The 18,616-nt window shown below is 48.2% G+C and overlaps 1 protein-coding gene and 1 pseudogene across 1 annotated transcript in view; one reads left to right on the forward strand and one right to left on the reverse strand.

The window, feature by feature from the left end:
* LOC140188979 (uncharacterized) overlaps nt 1–18,616 on the forward strand; it is a 507,794-nt gene that overhangs the window by 225,073 nt on the left and 264,105 nt on the right. The window lies entirely within an intron of this gene.
* LOC140189367 (U2 spliceosomal RNA) lies at nt 14,269–14,400 on the reverse strand (annotated as a pseudogene).

Here is an 18,616-nt window from a genome sequence, read left to right on the forward strand (position 1 = left end):
AAAGTAAGCCGGGCACTAGTGAGAAGCATAAGGAAGACAGGAAGCAGTTTGGTAGGAAGTCTCCTGGGGTCGTATGCTATAATTCTGGGAAAACCGGTCACTTTGCGTCCAGGTGCTTTGCCCCAAAGAAGGAGACGGGGAAAGGAAACACGACGGTTCCGACTAGCTGTATTGAGCTGGCAAGCAAGCCGCTAGGGGAGAGGAAGTTCTGATAAAGTTCAGAAAGGGCGCGAGAAGTTTATCTCGGCCGGATTGGTGCCGGTTCCAGTACGGATCTGGAGAGACACTGGAGCATGTCAGTCATTAATCTTAAAGAGTGTGTTAGACTTTAGTTCAGAAACCCAGACTGGGGAGGTCAGGGTGATAAAAGGCATTGGGAAAGGGACTGAAGCAATACCTTTGCACCAGATAAACCTAAAGAGCGACTTGGTCTCCGGACTAGTACCGATAGGGGTAAGGCCCGAATTACCGATGGAAGACGTGGAGGTCTAACTCGGTAATGACCTTGCCGGTGAAAATGTGTTCTCAGCAGTAAAACTGACAAGCCAGCCTGCCAGCATTGAGGCCCCGCCCATGGACTCACAGGTTTATCCCGTTTCCGCAGTGACTCGGCGCACGTCCAGAAAGGCTGCCGAAGTGAATATAGATTTAGCTGAGACGTTTTTACCAGCCTTGTACCAGGAGGGGTTAGAAAGTGAGAAGGGGCGTAGTGAAACGGAAGTTAAGGTAGATTTATCATTAGCAAGGAAGGAATTTGTACTGACACAGGAGCGAGACGAGGAGCTGATGGTTTTGACGGAGACAGCTCTCTCTGAAGCAGAATTAAAAAGGGAGCTAGTGGGCTATTATGTGAAGTAGGGAGTACTAAGGAGGAAATGGAGACCAAGTACCATGCCCGCAGATGAGGAATGGGGGGTGGTGCCGAAAATTTATGGGGATGAGATTTTTAACCTGGCCCACAAGATACCCCTCAGTCGACATTTCGGGGTGAGGAAGACAGTCGATAGAATCATGAAAGAGTTTTACTGGCCGCACAGGATGAAGGATGCTATTGACTATTGTAGACCTGAGCTAACACAGTTACAGACTATTGATATGCTAACAGCTTGCCACGATAGGCGAGCAGACCTAGTCGGTGTTATCACGAAAATTTATGAGGTTACGGTGCCACCTGATAAGGGAAAAAAACATTTTGGAAAGATAAGTATGGTGCCGACCAGATGGGAGAACTCTATTGTTGTGGCCAGCTTTGCTGATAAGGTCTCTTCCTTAAAACCCGAACAGAGCGAACCGCTAGGAAAGCCAATCAAACGGCACGCACACGTATGTCCGGATGTCCCGAGGCGATGCAAAGAGCCGGGACATGCTGTTGTTCTCACATCAGGTCAGCCTAGTGAGCAACACCCCAATAGGATGATTAATTCAGTGACAAAAGGGCTAAAGAGCGCAGAAGCGTATATTGGCGATTTAGTGGTCTGGAGTGACACGTGGGAGGGGCACACTGTTTAAAAAGCTGTTTGAAGCCAACCTGACAGTGAACCTCGCCAAAAGTGAATTCCGCCACGGAAAGTTCACTTATCTGGGATTTGTGGTAAGACAGGGGCAGCTGGCACAGATGCAGGCTAAGGTGCGGGCTATCTCTAAGGTCCCCACACCTACAGACAAGAGAGCCCTGAGAAGGTTCTTGGGGATGGTGGGGTACTATCAGAAGTTTTGCAAAAACTTTGCGGATATTACCCTCCCTCTTACTAAGCTCTTGCCAAAGAATGCTAAGTCTCTGTGGGACGACCTTTGTTATATCTGTCCGGGACGGAAACCACTGAGAATCTACACTGATGACAACCCAGTAGTGTTTTTTGCCACTATGAAGGATAAAAACAAAAGGTTGCTAAGTTGGAGCCTGGTCTTGGAGGATATTAAAATAACACAGATAAAAGGAACGGAAAATATGATTGCTGACTGTCTGTCAAGGGTTAAAAACTTAATGTTCTCTGTACTAGCCGAATAGCTGATGACTATGTATATTAATGTGTATCTAGTAATGTATTCATGCCCATGATTTTTACCCTGGTAAAAATCCATTGAACGATAGGGGTGTGACGAAAATCCAGGTTATCAGAAGAATGATGCTGATGAGCGAGATAACTGAGACAATGGAGAAGCGTTCAAAATGTTAATGAGAGAGGAGGGAGATTAACGAAAAGTGACACAGTTCCGAGTATTGACAGACCGGTTGCTTTGAACCTGAACTGTTTGAAGTTTGATGGACAGGCGATACCCCAGCAGGGGGATAAAAAGAACAGGTTCGTTAAGGCTCGAGACACACCACTAGAAAACGAAATAACGAGACCCTGGAAGAGTGGTGTGCCCCCACAAGTTAGTAGGAGGTTGGAGCTCTGGTTGCGGGAACCGATCATAGACACACAGGGTGAAAAGGGTACGATCGGTGGGAACCTGGTGTGTGTGTCCGCCCTTGCCTGGGTGCCGGGTTCACTGCGGAAGAACGGTCGTATCCGGAACGGAGGGGTCCCAGTCGGTGACCACAGAAGACATTAAAAGGGTTCGCCCGAAAGATAACTGCAAAGAACATCAAAGGTCTGGCTGAATCAGATTTGCATATTCTCTCTCTCTCTCTCTCTCTCTCTCTCTCTCTCTCTCTCTCTCTCTCTCCAACAGGACAACAGCGCTTACTGCGAACTGTACTAAGCTGAACTGAACTCTGCGTCACTTGAGGCTGATCATTTTACCCCTAGACTGCGATAGAGCTTGGGTGATTCCTATTACCCTAGTTCTGTGTACATGTGTGATTTATCATTGCTAACCTGTTGCATTTATATCCTTACGATTACAGTACTGTGTTACTGATTTCATTAATAAGATTTTATTAGCTTCTGTTAAACCAGTCTCTAACTAAGTGGGCCATCTCTACTGGTTTGGCAACCCAGTTACTGGGTACGTAGCAGAGTGTCCTCTCACATTTCTTCATCTTTTTGAACCACCAGTTCCTAGTAGTGATATAATTGATCGGTAACTGAAGGAGATTGCGTTTGTGTTCAAGGAAAAAAAGTGTAAACATAAAAAAAGGTATGATGAACCATGCGGGCATGGCGGAACAGAACTGCACTGACTCTCTCCACTGAAAAAAAAACGTTGGGGAAGGGAAAAACATCAAATAGGCGTCCTTAAAGACAAAATAGACAATGACAGAACGAATAGAAACAGCTGGCTCTGCCTGTTTTCTCAATGGATTGTGTGTAATGAGACCAATGGGAGCACTAAATGATTTCAACGCGGTTCCGACAGGTGTATAAAAAAATCCTGGGATCAGTAAACGCAAACATTTGAGACAATCTTGTCAATTGATCGCCGCTCCAAGCAGAAAATGGGATATTCCGCAATTTACAACATCGTCAGAATTTACTGCCCATTGCTTGCTGCGCTCGGTCTTTCAGGTAATGTTATGTTTGTTTGTGTATCACGCTGGGACATCGTAGATCAAATGTATATTGATACCAATTTTCATGTGCTGTCCAGTGTTTTTTTTTTTGTTGTTATTGGACGATAAAAATAAACATTCGCCATTGAGTTACATTGTAAATACAAGTTGCGTTAGTGTAATGGCTTAATTTTTCATTGGGATATGATTGAGGTGCTTTGCTACATGTATATATATATGTATAACTGTCAGGGGAAGGGGGTGAAATGCGCAATAGCGTACACCTTTTACCGTTCCCCTCAAAAATAATGATGCAACTTTAGATATTACTGACAGCCATAGTGACGATGTCTCTGTCACTGAGTTTGCTGCTGTGACTCAGAAGGGCAGAGGGTTGAGGAGACCTGCAGAGTTGAGAGGAGATTCCTTTGTCAGAGGATTAGAGTGTGTTCTTTGGGGGTGATACATACATGGATACATCTATGCCTATCATTATACTGCAGTTTTGATAAGTTCTCTATTTCCCGTTGTAATCTGCAGTGCACATCCCAGCAACTTTTGAGAGGCTTGTATATAACTGCCTTTTACCCTTGAAATTTCTTATCTCAACCCACAAGGATTGAACATCTCCCAATCCTATGCCACATATTTTTACTAATCTTCCATTCTTTACCAGCAGAGTCGCCACCTCTTCTGCATACCTTCCAATCCCTCCGATACAACCTGGAATATTGAACACTTGGTTCCCAACTACATCTATTGTTCAGTCATGATTAATTAATGACCATAACATCATACCTGACATCCGGTAATAGTACAAAAAAACCTTATTTTTTATAATCGGTATATTGAGATATAACACTTTGAGTACTTTATGTGTTATCCTTTTTGATTCTGCATCCCTAATGAACTGATACTAACCCAACTGGCTGCAGTTCGGTCCTATCATCGGCCTGCCATTCCTGACAGTCTAGCTGTAAGCTATCTTTGCTTTCGGTACCATCGACCTATCCTGCGTCCCCTCAACCCGAACCCTCTCACCCCCCATGCTAAATCGGTGTAAATCATCTCCATCTGTTCTAACAGACCGGCCCACGAGAATACTTGTCCTCCTCGGGTTTAGTTGTAACCTATCCCTTTTGTACAGATCATGCCTCTGCACCACCTTCACAGCACGCAGTTATCTGCAATATCACACTGTTTCTACGTTCACTAGCACATGACGCAGGTAACAATGGAAAAAAAAATACTGCACTAGTGGTCCTGCTTCTCAGCTTTCTGCCTACCGTTCTCAATTCTCTGTTCAGGACCTCTGATTTCATTTCCAACGTCATTCGTACCAATTTGTACCAAAGCATCAGACTGCTCCACCTCCCCCTCCAAAATGCCGTGGACACGATCCGAGACGTCAGTCACCTGGAAACTGGTTGGCAACATGCCATTCAGGTTTCGGATTCTAGTCCACCGATTCTCCAGTCTGTTCCTCCGATATTGAGTCCACGATCACTACCTCTCCCTCTTTCCTTTCTGCACCACGGACCAATAATCGGTGCCTAGTCTCCGTGGCATTCATGCGCCACAAAATATCCAAAATTGTATACTTAATATAGAGTGGATTGACCACATGGATGCTCAGCGCTAACTGTATATTCACATTTCCAATTCTACTGAGGCTCACACAGCGACTTCGGGGTGACTACCTCCTACTAACTACAGTCGATTATCTCCTTTACTCTCCCGTACCAGCCAAAGGTCATCCATTTGCTGCCCCAGATCCCTAAGACAGACTTCAAGCAGCTGCAGCTGTATGCACTTCACGGGCATGAATAACTATCTAACCAGCTGTTTAATGATAATGCGGAACTGAATGTCCGCGCATTTTTAAAATTACTATTAGTGAAGTGCAATCATTACCATTTTGACGATGCAATCATTAAATAGTTTCATTTAAAATGGATGCCAATGGCATAAAATCTTTTAAAGAAGGGTAATGACCTCATATGGTCAGAAATGAAAACAAATGTCTTCACTACCTGTGTCGTTCTCCACAGGACGCCCTCATATCAGGGGAAACTCTCGGTAACCTTGCCTACAGGGTTGGGTATCCGGCCCACTGTTCACTACTCTACAGAGTTGCCTGAGAACGCTGTGCTGTAAGGCTCCGACTTTGTCTCATTTTGGTTATCTTAGGATCTGAAACGAGCGCGATCTAAATTGTGCACCATTGTGTAGAATCAGGCTGAGTGGCTCGTCTAAGAAGGCTTCCCCCGCCGTCTCTACATATCTTCTGATTTCCAGTGAAATGCATTCAGGAACTGTTTGTCCATGTAATTAAAAAAAAAAACATTTTAAATGGAAGCCAATTAAGTAAACGTTTGTAAAGAAAGGTAAGTTCGAAAAAACGTCTGAAAATGTACTCATTGTCTCCACTATCAGTGTCGATTTACGGAAGTGCTCTCCCATTACTTCACTACTGAACAAAGGCGCCTGGAGGCGCTCTGCAGTCAGCCTCCGGCTTTCCACCCAATTGTTAACTTCTGTATGAGAAACTGCCGAGATCTAAACAGTCCGTTGTAACGTAGAACCAGATAGAACAGGACATCCGCATCCCATCTCGGTCAGCGCAAATGGACCGTACCCTGACTCCAGACAATGTCTCAATCAACCATTACTCACACTACGCAAATAAATTCACACTGATCATTCCGCGGGAAATGGTAGTAATTGTTTTTATATAACTCTTTTCAGTTAATTTAACGGCGATTGTGATTCTGTCCCGTGGGAAATGTGGCCTGTCCAAATGCATCACTCTTGTGGCCATGGCGGGAGCCGATCTGACAGTGGTCATCGTTGTTATTATATTAGAGAGGATAAATTTTATCTACTTGTTTGCTAAGTTCTTGCTTGTGACTCCGTTTTGTTCTGTGCTACTTGTCCTGAGTGTCGCAACCAGGGATATTTCCGTTTGGTTGACGGTTGCCTTCACTTTCGATCGCTGCGTGGCCATCTGCTGTCCGAGGCTGCGGAACCGATATTGCACCGAGAGAGCAGCGACTATGGTGGTAGCTACAGTGATCACAGCCTGTTGTGCCAAGGCCGTTCCTTGTTACTTCGCAGTGGATCGATGGCGTTGTGTCCCCGCAACTGAATACTTCACGTCACCCCTGTGGAAAGCCTACGAAGTATTTGACAGCCTTGTAGTGCCGTTGTTACCAATTAGTTTAATTATGTTCTTTAATGTTTCAACGGTCAAACGGATTATAGCGACAAATAGAGTTCGCCAGGTACTTCGGAGAAGCAGCGAAAATCGTAACGATCCAGAGGTAGCAAACCGAAAACAGTCAATGATTCTGTTGTTCGCTCTTTTAGCCAATTTTATATTACTTTGGATGCCCTATGTCGTACATTCTACGACGTGGCAAGTCGAAAACTATTCCTACACAGACAGATATTTCAGCAAACCGACCTATATCCTGCAGCAATTTGGGTTTATGCTGTCTTTTCTCAGCGCCTGCACCAACACGTGTATCTATGGGCTGACACAGCGAAAATTCCGGGAGGAGCTGACAAATGGAGTGAAATACCTGTTTACAGCAACGGGGAAGATGTGTGGATAAATCCTCCAAATTCAATGTTAGCAAAATAAAACTTGCTCCAAGCGATCGCTATATTGCTATCTCACTGTACAATCGATCAGCGTGGAGAAATCAACATGGATTAAGTTACTGTCTTCAGGGAAAGTTTACTGTCTGGTATAACATAACATGTCCGTTACGGAGGCTGATTACAAGGTATCGAAGCATTTGAACATGACTTAATCTAATTCGTTCAGTAATCACACTGTTGACAAAATCTTATCACTGTAGTATGAACATAAAGAATAAAAAAAAAACAATCCATTGTATAATCCGAAAATTACAAACTTTGCCACTGTTTTCTTGCGTTTTTCCTTAATTTTATTATCTCCGAATATCAGCATCGGACGGTAACGCCAATATAATCATAGTAGACTGACACTGGTGCCTCTGCCCTCACAGTAGCATGTCCCTGCCAGAATGGTCGGCAATAGCAAAACAGGAAGTGTTCCTGTATACTTACCAGTCTCCAATTTAAGTTGATTAGCTGGGGCTCGTGTTGCTCTTAGGTAATGCTGTCGCCTTGAAATAACTTAGTGCGTGTTTCTCGACTGCTGTTATGTTTTCGTAATTACAGCTCGAAAAGTGCTCCTATAGACTGATCCATAAGACCATAAGACTCTGAGATGTACCACTAGAGGCAGATCAATTTACCCATCTCGTTCGTTTCGCATTTTCATCCTGGCTGATCCAAGTTTCCTGTCCTGCACAATCTACTGACTTTTCAGCCTGTCATTCAGGCCATTCACAATGAAGAATCGACCAACTTCCCTTAAATATATATGAAGATTTGGCTTCACAGCTGCCTGTGGCAAATAATTCAACAGATTCATCACTCATTGGCTTAAGAAATTCGCCGTATTCTCTATTCTAGAAGGAAACCCCTCTATTCTGAGGCTGTGTCCTCTGATCACAGACTCTACAACCACAGGAAATATCCTCTCCACATTAACTCTATCAAAGTCTTTCAAGCATTTTATAGGTTTCAGTTAGATCACCCTCATTCTGCTGAATTCCAGTGAATACAGCACCCGAATCACCGGAGACGTTTATATATGACTGATCATTTTATTACGGGCTCTTTTTTTTTTTTTTGCATAACTCCGTTCAACCCTCTGCAGTTTCAACACGTCGGTTCTAAGGTAAGGCGCCCTGAGATGCTCCCAATACTCGAAGTGAGGCCTCACGAGGGCATTCAAAAGTCTCAGCATTACATCCTTGCTTTTATATTCTAGTCGCCCTGAAATGAAGGTAAACATCCCAATCGCCCTCTTCACCATAGTCAACGGGCAAATTATCCTTTAAGAAATCATACACAAGTGTGCCAAGTCCCTTTGCGAATCAGTATTTGTGTATTTTCTCACTATTTATAAATTAGTCAACACCTCCATTTATACCGCCAAAGTGCACGATCAAAAACTTCCAGCTACTATATTCCATCTGTTATTTCTTTGCCGATTCTCCGAATCTGTCTGTGTCAGGGCTCTGGAGCAGGATGCAATCGCAGACACAGCACTGTGCACACACATACAGATACGAATGCTGGAAACGCTCAGGAAAATTGACTGGCACGATCTGGCAACAAACGGGTGAAAACACAGGACTGAAATAAACTGAGCAATAACCTGAGAGGCAGATGAGAGGTAGAACACAATGAGGCACAGGTGACAGCAATACAGGTAATAATGAGAGGCAGATTAGAGACGGAGTACTCCGTAATACAGGAGCTGGAGTAGAGCAGAAACGGGGACAAGAGCACATGACAATACAAAACCACAGATCGACAGCTAGGGGGAATAACACACAAAACGAGAGAGTTCAACTGGAAGTACTGACAGAACCACCTCGCCCCCTAACGCCAGGTAGGGCTGGGTGCTGGCGATGTAAGTCCCTGATAAGAGAGGGGTCCAGGTTGTTAGGGGCAGGGACTCAACATCTCTCCTCAGGACCGGAGCCCTCCCAGTCCATAAGCTACTGGAGGCCACGGCCCCGACGACCAACGTCCAGCAGTTAACGCACCATGAAGGTCTCTGACTGATCGATGAGCCGTGGGGCAGGGAGGGGTTTTGGGGACACAGTGGGTGGCTCATGAAAGGTTCGATGCGGGACACATGGACGGTGGGATGAATGCGGCGGAGAGTGGAGGGGAGCTCGAGTCGGACGGCAGCGTGGCTGATGAATTTAAAATGGAAATGGGAACGATGAAGCCGGAGGCGTTCTTGCGGGAATCCACATTGAAGGGCAGGTCTCGGATTGAAAGCCACACACGCTTACTCTGGCGGTAACGTGGGACCTTAGAGCGATGGCGGTCAGCTTGATGCTTGATCCAAGCTGATGCACGGAGAAGGGCAGAGCGAGTGCGCCTCCACGTCCGCTGACAACGGCGGATGGATGCCTCGGCAGATGGAACGCCAACCTCCTCCTCCTGAGCAGGAAACAGTGGAGGATGGTAGCCAAGACAGCACTCGAAAGGGGACAGATCAGTGGATGAGGACGGAGGAGAGGTTATGGCGTACTCTGCCCAGGGTAGCTGCTGACTCCACGCAGAGGGGTTCTAGGAGACCAGACACTTCAGTACTGTCTCTGTCTGTTGGTTGGCCCTTTCGGTCTGTGGGTGAAATCCTGAATACAGGCTCACAGAGGCATCTAGAAGATTACAGAATGTCCTCCAGAAGGTGGATGTGAATTGAGAGCCCCTGTCTGACACAACACCTACAGGTAAACCACGTAATTTAAAAACATGCCGTACCAGTAATTTGGTTGTTTCTTTGGCAGAAGGGAAGTTATGTAAAGGGATGAAGTGTACAAACGTGGAGAAACAATCAACTACTGTGAGAATGGTGATGTCGCATCTGATGGGGGAAAACCGGTGACAAGATCCAGAGCAATGTAGGACCAGGGTCGCTTGAGGATAGACAAGGGTTGTAGCAGATCGGCGGGTGACGGAGTAGAGTGGTTGTCTTCAGCATAGACCGGGAAGGCTGAGACAAAATTGCGAAATGTCATCTCCCATGGAGGACCACCAGAACCACCGACTGATGAAGGCCTGAGTACGCTTGGTTCCAGGGTAACAGGATAACCGGGAAGAATGACCCCACTGCAATATCTGTGAGCGAACAGAGCTGGGAACATAAACACGGTTATTCTTGCATTGACTAGGGGCTACCTCGCTCTGCTGAGCAGCTTGCACCACGACCTCAATGTCCCATTGCGCTGCGCCCACGGGACAGTGATCAGGGAGGATGACATCGGGTTACCACAGGGGTCTTAGAGGAGGGAAATCTTCGGGAGAGGGCATCGGGTTTTCCATTCTTCGAACCGGGGCTGAAGGACAGAGTAAAATTGAATCTTGAGAAAAACAGGGACCAATGAGCTTGACGGGAGTGGAGACGCTTAGACGTACGGGTATATTCCAGATTCTTGTGGTCAATCCAGACTAAGAATGACACCTTTGCTCCCTCCAACTATTGCCTCCACTCCTCCAGAGCGAGCTTCACAGCCAGCAGCTCCAGGATTCCGATATCGTAATTCAGCTCCGTGGGAGTGAGGCGGTGAGAGAAGAAATCGCAGGGAAGTACCTTCTCATCCTTGGCCGTGCGCTGAGAGAGAACAGCTTCTACGCCAATGTCAGACGCATCCAGCTCCACAATTAACTGCCGGTCGGAGTCGGGTTGAATCAGGATAGGAGCAGAGATGACAAGTTCCTTCAGTTCAGAGAATGCTTTTTCAGCAACAAGGGACCAGCAAAATCGAACAGCTGATGAGGGAAGAGCCGTGAGTGGTGCAGCCAGTGTAATGTAATTTCTGATGAAGCAGGGATAGAAGTTATCAACGCACAAGAAGCGTTGCAACTCCCTACAAGTCGAGGGTTGGGGCCATTTGACCATCGTCTTGACCTTCTGTTGGTCCATCTGAATGAAACAGCCTGAAATTACATACCCCAGGAAGGAGACTGTATTGCGATGAAACTCACATTTCTCAGCCTTCACAAAGAGCTGGTTCACCAGAAGGCGCTGGAGAGCTCTGCGGACGTAACCTGTGTGTTCAGTAGAGGACTTAGAGAAAGTCAAAATATCTTCGAGATACACAAAAATAAATTGGTTCAGCGTGTCCGTCAGAAGGTCATTTACCAGGGCTTGGAAACGGAGGGGGCATTAGTGAGACCGAATGGCATGACCAGATACTCGTAATGGGCTGAAGTGGTATTAAAGGCTGTCTTCCACTGTCCCTTTCGCGGATGCTGACAAGATGGTAGGCGTTACGCAGATCAAGCTTGGGAAAACTGAGGCTCCTTGCAGCGGTTCAAGTGCCGAGGTCATGAGCGGAAGAGGGTAACGGTTCTGAACAGTGACGTCATCCAGTCTCCGGTAATCAATGCATAGACGTATGGAGCCGTCCTTCTTTCCAACAAAGTAAAACACCGGCACCAGCAGGGGAGGAAGATGGCCGGATAATGCCTGCAGCCAGAGACTCTTGAATGTACTTCAGCATGGCTTCTGTTCGAATTATGGACAGGGAATAGAGGCGGCCGCTTGGGGAAGACGTGCCAGGCAAGATGTCAATGGCGCAATCATATGGACGATGAAGCTGCAGGGAAATGGTCCAGGACTTGCTTTACACAGCTTTGAGGCCCATGTATTCAGGAAGGATGGCACTAAGGTTCTGAAATTCCTCGGGAGGATCTGGGCTCGGCTACAACGTAATCTGAGCACGGCAGAGGCATTCGGTGTGACAAAATAGGCTCCAGGGTAAAATCCTGCGACTGAACCAGTCAATGTGGGGGTCGTGTCTGACTACCAGGGACAGCACAGGACAATGGGAGCTTCAGGAGAGTAAGTAACATAAAGGGTTAACTGTTCATGATGGTTGCCGGGTAAACTTACGGGCTTCATGATATAGGTGACGTTAGCCAGTCTCTGACCGTTCAAGGCGTTGGCCATTAATAGTGATTGCAGAGCAGACGTGGTCAGTCCCACTGGGAAGCCGAGCCGGAATCGATAATAAAAGAAAAAAAAAAAAAACACCTCTCCACACGAGAGACGACCAAGGCGGAGACTGCTCGGCGTTGGACGACCCACTCCAGAGAAGCAGGTATGGAAGTGAGTGGTGTAGAGGACGGCAGGATAGGGGTCACGATCCGCGAGAGGGCTGAGCTGTCCGATCGTGTCCAGGTGGCTTGTGGCTGTGCTCCACCTGTGGGGGTGCCAAAGGCGTCGCGCAGCTTGGCTGTCTTCACCGTTTCCCTCAGGAGTCTGGAGGTACTGTCCAGCCTGCCGTCAGCGCTGCCGGGACCTCCAGCCGCATCAATGGTGCAGTTGAAGTCTCCGGCCAGAACGACCGGCTGGACGTCACCAGCAGCTGTGGGAGCTGCTCGAAGCCGGCCCGCCGCTCACTCCGCACGGGGGAGGCGTACACGTTGATCAGCCGGAGCAGAGTGTCCCGGTATTTGACGACTACTACCAGGAGGCGCCCCGCAACCACCTCTTTAACTTGGGTGATTGAGAAGTTGCCTCCCCGTAGCAGAATCCCCAGGCCGGAAGCGCGACAATCATTGCCCCCCGACAACACAGACAAACCTTTTTTCCACCACCATGACCACTCCTGAAGGAAGGTCACGTCGGCCTTTACAGTGTCCAAGCACCGCAGCGCGCTGACGCATCGCCCAGAACTCTTCAAACTGCGCACGTTCAAGCACGCCAATTTAATGTCTGCCATCTTTGTAAGTCCCTTATTTCGGATGTTCTCCGTCCTCACCCTTGCAGTCCTGAGCCTTCATGCCCACCGCCTTTGTGAAGTTTTCCACCTCCTGTGGGCTCAGGTACTGCAGGTAGTACTCCCCCGGGTGTGGCAGTTCTGGTTCTGGGCTCGGGGGGTTTGTTGACTTCCTGGGCTGCTTCCCCTTCAGGCTGCTGGGTGCCGGCCGTGGCTCTGTTCCCGGATTCCCGGAGCTGTGTGTCTCTGCTGCTCCCCGCCTCCTGTACTTGGCGGGGGGGGGGGGGGGGCCAGCAGACCTTCTCCACTCTCTCTCCTCCTCTCCGCCTGTTCTGCTGGCCGCTTCTTCCGCCGGGGCTGCTGGCCTCCCCCAACTCCTTCCTCCTCTGAAGAGGACAGGGTACCAGAGGCTGTGTGGTTCCCTGCCCTTTTCTTGTGTTCCTCCGCCTCCTGTCGTTTGGCCGCCGCCTCCTGGGTCTTTTTGCGTTTCATGACCTTCCATTCGGTTTCCGCCTCGGCTCTCCCCTCCTCCATGGACTCCTGCTCGTCGTTTGGCTGGTCCTGGAGGGTCAAGAAAGGGGGTGGCGGGCCTTGGGGTGCTTGCACCTTCCTCCCTGGTTTCGTTGTCCGTCTTGTCGGGTGCCTGGTCTGCAGCGCTGGCGGGTATGTCTGAACCTGCCTGGGCCCTTTCAGTGCCAGCACCCGCCCTGGTCGCCTGTGCGTAGGTGCCCCCACGCCGCGGGCAGGCTCTGTACAGGTGGCCAGCCTGTCCGCAAAGGTTGCAGGACTTGGCCTGCGTGCAGTCTCTGGTCAGGTGGCCCTCGGTTTTTCAGTTCTTGCACATCACCACCCTGCACTGGGCTGCGATGTGCCCCGCCTTGCCGCAGTTTCGGCACACCCTGGGTTGCCCTGTGTATACCATGAACCTTCAGATCCCTCCGATGCCGAACACCGAGGTGGGGGTGGAGGTGGATGACGCCGCCGTTGGAGTCCAACTTCAGCTTCACCTTGACCTGCCGCTTGCTGGTCCAGATTCCCAGTCCGTCCTTCACGTCCGCTGGAGTTCCTACGCTCTCCACATACTAAGCGAGGAATATAAGGACGTCCACCACTGGCACGTACGGGTTGAACTCTGAACCGTGATTGTCCGTTCCTGCTGCATGGCCGTCGCAAAGAGGGTCTGTGCTTTCAGCAGCGACAGCGGCGCCTCTGGCCCCTTCAGCTGAAACTGCTGGTACAGCTTCTGCCACCCTGCAGCCTGCCGGAAGGTGACGTCGAAGAAGCCGGCGAAACCCTGGACGCAGTAGATGTCGTCGGGCGTAAATCCACAGCATTCCATCAAGACCTTCTGGATGAAGGTCTCCGGTGAAGTCGGTGCCCCCGTTCCGGTCTCGCACTGTCAGCCTGACAGTGTTCTCGGTTCCCGGGCCTCGAGCCGATGCGTTGCTCGCTGCTGCCATCTCCCTCACTGCTGTCGTCACTGGTATGAGGTGTTAGATTGGAGGCCAATCAGCATTAGGATCTACCCCTGCGTCAGCGCGAACTCTTCTCCTCCGCCTTCCGATCTGAGAAGAACAGATACTACACTTGATCTTAGCCAAAGGGCCGAGAAGCGATGACTGTCAACACTGTCAACTTCCCGATAGCCCGGAGGAGAGAGGAACAGATAGGTCGGCAAATTATAGGCTGATGTAACAACAACAGAGTAGCTGTAGTGTTTCAATTATCTCCCCAGAATAACTGGGACACCCTTACAGTCCCAGGCTTGATTGGACATTACTTTTTTACGCGTGTTCAGGAAGATTTCCTGAAACAGTATGTGGATGGTGCACCGGGGAGAGAGACATACCTGATTGGTATTGGAATAGGGCCCAGCAAGATGAGTTTCATTGGGAAAGGTTTAATGATCAGGATTTCGCAAGTTGTCAGATGGTCATTGATGAGGACATGATGGGAACTGCAGGTGGATCAATGCAAATTTCAGAAGGCGACTTGCAGCCGAATTGGCAGGAATTGTAGAGAGCGGTCTGAGAGCTGAATGTGTTGGTTAAATCCATGCCTGGCATGTGAAAGTCTCTGACAGTCCAGCCGGTCAGATTTCAGGGCTTCCCTGTCCCTGTGAGAGAGGAAGAGAAGTCTGGTGACATTCAGGAGCTCAGAGTAATGGGAGATATCGCATTTAGTTTTTTTGGTTTAAATAAAAACCGTCATATGTAAGGTTTAGCAGCACAAATTGGATGGATCCGGGGGTGGGGGGGATTAATAAGGAAACACGAAACAATTAGAACATAGAACATATAATAGTACGGCTCAGTACGGGCCCTTCGGCCCACCATGTTGTGCCGTCCCTCAAACCCCGCCTCCCATATAAGCCCCTATCTTAGATTCCTCCATATACCTGTCTAGTAGTCTATTAAACTTCACTAGTGTATCTGCCTCCGCCACTGACTCAGGCAGTGCATTCCACGCACTAAACACTCTCTGAGTAAAAAACCTTCCTCTGATATCCCCCTTGAACTTCCCACCCCTTATCTTAAAGCCACGTCCTCTTGTATCGAGCAGTGGTGCCCTGGGGAAGAGGCGCTGGCTATCCACTCTGTCTATTCCTCTTATTATCTTGTACACCTCTATCATGTCTCCTCTCATCCTCCTCCTCTCCAAAGAGTAAAGCCCTAGCTCCCTTAATCTCAATTCATAATGCATACCTTCTAAATCAGGCAGCATCCTGGTAAATCTCCTCTGTACCCTTTCCAATGCTTCCACATCCTTCCTATAGTGAGGTGACCAGAACTGCACACAATACTCCAAGTGCGGCCTAACCAGAGTTTTATAGAACTGCATCATTACATCGCGACTCTTAAACTCTATCCCTCGACTTATGAAAGCTAACACCCCATACGCTTTCTTAACTACCCTATCCACCTGTGAGGTAACTTTCAAGGATCTGTGGAAATATACCCCAAGATCCCTCTGCTCCTCCACACTACCAAGTATCCTGCCATTTACTTTGTACTCTGCCTTGGAGTTTGTCCTTCCAAAGTGTACCACCTCACACTTCTCCGGGTTGAACTCCATCTGCCACTTCTCAGCCCACTTCTGCATCCTATTAATGTCTCTCTGCAATCTTCGACAATCCTCTACACTATCTACAACACCACCAACCTTTGAGTCGTCTGCAAACTTGCCAACCCACCCTTCTACCCCCACATCCAGGTCGTTAATAAAAATCACGAAAAGTAGAGGTCCCAGAACAGATCCTTGTGGGACACCACTATTCACAATCCTCCAATCTGAATGTACTCCCTCCACCACCAACCTCTGCCTTCTGCAGGCAAGCCAATTCTGAATCCACCTGGCAAAACTTCCCTGGATCCCATGCCTTCTAACTTTCTGAATAAGTCTACCGTGTGGAACCTTGTCAAACGCCTTACTAAAATCCAAATAGATCACATCCACTGCACTACCCTCATCTATATGCCTGGTCACCTCCTCAAAGAAATCTATCAGGCTAGTTAGACACGATCTGCCCTTCACAAAGCCATGCTGACTGTCTCTGATCAGACCATGATTCTCTAAATGCCTATAGATCCTATCTCTAAGAATCTTTTCCAACAGCTTTCCCACCACAGACGTAAGGCTCACTGGTCTATAATTACCCGGACTATCCCTACTAACTTTTTGAACAAGGGAACAACATTCGCCTCCCTCCAATCCTCCGGTACTATTCCCGTGGACAACGAGGACATAAAGATCTTAGCCAGAGGCTCAGCAATCTCTTCTCTCGCCTCGTGGAGCAGCCGGGGTAATATTCCATCAGGGCCCGGGGACTTATCTGTCCTAATGTATTTTAACAACTCCAACACCTCCTCTCCCTTAATATAAGCATGCTCCTGAACATCAACCTCACTCATATTGTCCTCACCATCATCAAGATCCCTCTCATTGGTGAATACCGAAGAGAAGTATTCACTGAGGACCTCGCTCACTTCCACAGTCTCCAGGAACATCGTCCCACCTTTATCTCTAATCGGTCCTACCTTCAGTCCTGTCATCCTTTTTTTCTTCACATATATGAAGAATGCCTTGGGGTTTTCCTTTACCCTACTCGCCAAGGCCTTCTCATGCCCCCTTCTTGCTCTTCTCAGCCCCTTCTTAAGCTCCCCTCTTGCTTCCCTATATTCCTCAATAAACCCAGCTGATCCTTGCTTCCTAAACCTCATGTATGTTGTCTTCTTCCTCCTGACTAGATTTTCCACCTCACTTGTCACCCATGTTTCCTTCACCCTACCATTCTTTATCTTCCTCACCGGGACAAATTTATCCCTTACCTCCCGCAAGAGATCTCTAAATATCGACCACTTGTCCATAGTACATTTCCCTGCAAAAACATCATCCCAATTCACACCCGCAAGTTCTATCCTTATAGCCTCATAATTTCCCTTTCTCCAATTAAAAATGTTCCTGTCCTCTTTGATTCTATCCTTTTCCATGATAATTATAAAGGCCAGAGAGCGGTGGTCACTGTCCCCCGGATGCTCAGCCACTGAGAGATCTGTGACCTGACCCGGTTCATTACCTAGTACTAGATCTAGTATGGCATTCCCCCTGGTCGGCCTGTCCACATACTGTGACAGGAATCCATCCTGGACACAATTAACAAATTCTGCCCCATCTAAGCCCTTGGAACTAATCAGGTGCCGATCAATATTAGGGAAGTTAAAGTCACCCATGATAAAAACCCTGTTACTTTTGCACCTTTCCAAAATCTGCCTCCCAATCTGCTCTTCTGTATCTCTGCTGCTAGAAGGGGGCCTATAGAATACCCCCAGTAGAGTAACTGCTCCCCTTCCTGTTCCTGATTTCCACCCATTTTGACTCAAAAGAGGATCTTGCTACATTACCCACCCTTCCTGTAGCTGTAATAGTATCCCTGACCAGTAATGCTACCCCTCCTCCACTTTTTCCGCCCTCTCTATCCCTTTTAAAGCACTGAAATCCAGGAATATTGAGAATCCATCCCTGCCCTGGTGACAGGCAAGTCTCTGTAAGGGCCACTACACCATAATTCCATGTATGTATCCAAGCTCTCAGTTCATCACCTTTGTTCCTGATGCTCCTTGCATTGAGGTACACACATTTCTACCTTACTGCCTTAACACCGTTTATTCTGCTTTTCTTTCCTTAAGGTCTCTCTGTATGTTAGATCTGGCTTTACTCCATGCACTTCTTTCACTGCTCTGTCTCTCTGGGTCCCATCTCCCTCGCTAATTAGTTTAAACCCTCCCGAACCATGCTAGCAAACCTACCTGCAAGGATATTACTCCCGCTCGAGTTCAGGTGCAACCCATCCAATCTGTACAGGTCCCACCTTCCCCAGAAGAGATCCCAATGATCTAAAAATCTAAAACCCTGCTCCCTGCACCAACTCCTCAGCCACGCATTCAAATGCCATCTCCTCCAATTCTTACCATCTCTGTCACGTAGCACTGGCAGCAATCCTGATAACGTCACCCTTGAGGTCCTGTTCTTCAGTCTTCTGCGTAATTCCCGAACTCACACTTCAGGACCTCATCCCTCTTCCTGCCTATGCCGTTGGTCCCAACATGCATCACGACTTCTGGTTGCTTTCCCTCTCATACCAGGATGTCGTGCACCCGGTCAGAGACATCCCGGACCCTGGCACCCGGGAGGCAACAAACCATGCGGGTGTCCTTCTCACGTCCACAAAATCTCCTGTCTTCTCCCCTGACTATAGAGTCTCCAATGACGACAGCTCTCCTCTTCTCCGTCCCACCCTTCTGCACCACAGGGGCAGACTCAGTGCCGGAGGCCC

The sequence above is a fragment of the Mobula birostris genome, chromosome 28, assembly GCF_030028105.1.
Source record: "Mobula birostris isolate sMobBir1 chromosome 28, sMobBir1.hap1, whole genome shotgun sequence".
NCBI classification, from domain to species: Eukaryota; Metazoa; Chordata; class Chondrichthyes; order Myliobatiformes; family Myliobatidae; genus Mobula; species Mobula birostris.